Raw genomic sequence first — 2563 nt, forward strand, 5'->3', positions numbered from 1 at the left:
AGCTTCACCAACCTTCAGCCAAAGCAGAGTTTTCAAAACATAGCCCATCCATCCAAGTGGACTGCCATGTTCTAATATTTCTGAAAGGTCCTGGGGCCCAGGTCTGCCTTTACCGCTAAGTTAGCTGCGAAGTAAAAGAATTGCAAGTAAAGGCACCTTGGGACCAACTCCCACAGACCTGGTGTCAGCTGCTGCTCTTAGGGTGCTGGAGCACCTTAAGCTGTCCCCACCCTGTCAACCCCGGCTTAGACCACAGACCCCAGTGAACTCCGCTCCTGGCTTTAGAACTCTTCAGAGGATGCCCAGAAGTAGGGTTCCCCGAGGCCGGTCTCCCCACATGTCCAGTCCCACAGACCCTTCGAGCAGCTGCGTCTCCAACCTTATCTTCCCTCTGCCTCCACGGAAACCTGAGAAAGACGGAAAGGGGGAAGTGGCCTGGTTTCCCAACACAAATAACCCCGCAGAGCTTTCTCAGCAGTGACCCTTAGCCTGTTATGTCAGCCTCAGGCTGAAGGAGGAAGGAAATAGACCTTCTATTGAGTATTTTTCTTCCCCTGTCAAGAAGATCAGAGGAGCTGAGACGAGGAAAGAAAAGGAGTCAAAAGCAGCTTGTTACCTCCTTTTTCAGGATTCGTGTTGCTCTTCCCCTCCCCTCTTGAGCTCTAAGTAAACAAACTCCCCAGCCGAGGAAGGCCCCAGGCCCCACTCCAAGCAGGCCATAAATAAGAGCCCTTCAGCCTTTCACTCTCGGGCAGCAGAGAGGGCACTTCTCAGTGGAACATTTGATAGCGGGGGAGGGTAGGGGCAGAGCGCTCGTGTTAATTGAATCCCAATTTCCTTCTCCCAGGACCGCTCTTATCTTTTTAATTATACAAGGCCTTTCATCTTCCTGAGGACTTGTCTCTGTCATTAATGCATGATCTTGATTAGAGATAGCGGTCTGCTCTGGGGTAATGGGAGCCTTGAGCGGAGGCCTTTGGAAACTCTTTTGCTTTTTTGAAACACTCAGATTTACCCAGGGCAAATCCAGGTGAGGCGGGAGATGGTCTGGGCTCCTCTCAGCTCTCAGGTAATCTTCCTCTGGCTGTCAGCGTTTGAGATGGTCGACTCTGAGGTTAGGGACAAGGGCCTCTTGAGGCCAGTCTCTGCTGTTGTGGCCCAGCAGGGAAGGGACAAATGAGCCACTTGCAAGGTAAGCAGTTCAGAGGAAAATCTGTCCAACTGTATTCACAGGATGCAGGGCACCAAGGTCAGAGACCTGAAGAGTTGAGGTATTCTGTATTTCCTAAATGTCTGGGTATCCACTAAGTGCTTGTGACTGGAAATGGGTTCTCACGGGCTTTCCTTCACATCACAGAGATGCATTATCTCCAGGTGACAATGGCTCGGGACCCTCCAGGGTTACATTTCTCTTCCACCCCTGCGCTCCCAGCTGCCCTGTCAAATGGCTAATGAGTTGTAAACCAATACTTAGCGGTGCAAAGAACATGTCCTATTTGAAGGGATTTGGCTCGTAGTCGGTGTTCAATCAAGGTTGGCTAAATACCTTTTTACACTCAGGTTCTGAGAGCCGTTCCACTTAAAACATGAATTCCCAAGTATTTATGGAGCAATTATAGCTCCTCATTTATAGCTTTAAATTCTATTGGAATTTATTTTTCTGGGCCGCATTGTGGCCTTTGGGGTCCCTTCACCAAGGCAGTCTGATATGTCACATGTGCCACGCTGGCCCCTAGATGTGCAGAAAGATGGGTGAGGCTGAGTGCCTGCAAGGAGCCTAGTGTGCTCAGCTTGGAAACATTTTGTTAGTTTAAAAAATATGGTACAAATATATGTAAGTAAATATGTATATATATGGTAATATATATATTGTATTATATATTATACAACTGTATGTATATACACACTTAATATCAATACAACTATATAAATGTTCATACATATATGTATGTATGTGTGTATATATATATATGGATGTATGTATATACATATATATATAGAGAGAGAGAGATTCTTATCTTCAGATAAGTCAGTTATGATTTCAACTGTATATCTATATACACACACATAACATGTACAAATATACAGTTGAAATCACAGCCGACATCTCTGAGGAGGGGAATCCGCACAGCATCTTCAGCCAACTCTCCATCTCAGGTGTGCAGTCTTGCAGGTTCTCCTCTGAGTCCCGTGTCTCATCAGCCCATGACTACAACCACCTTAGAGGTTCTGGAGGCAGCCTGGCAGTTACTGATGAAGACCTCATAACTAGGAGGTTTGGGAGTCAGGATTCCAATCCAGGTCCAACCACAGAGCTTGGCCCCCGACCCCTGAGCCCCATGGCCCAAACTTCCCTCCTTGCTTGACGCCACGGTTTGCTCCTGAAAGAGTGCCGTTTTGGTCATAAGCCCGCAAGGCTTATGGGAGACATAATGAACCTAGACATGGTCCAGAGAAGTGCAATGAAAATGCTCAAGGGAAAGGAGAGCCTTCTGTTTGAGGACAGACTTTTAAAAAACCAGTGAAGTTTGGAAAGAGGAAGGGTGATCAGGGATGTGATGGG

Source organism: Balaenoptera acutorostrata, chromosome 12 (assembly GCF_949987535.1).
Source record: "Balaenoptera acutorostrata chromosome 12, mBalAcu1.1, whole genome shotgun sequence".
NCBI lineage: Eukaryota > Metazoa > Chordata > Mammalia > Artiodactyla > Balaenopteridae > Balaenoptera > Balaenoptera acutorostrata.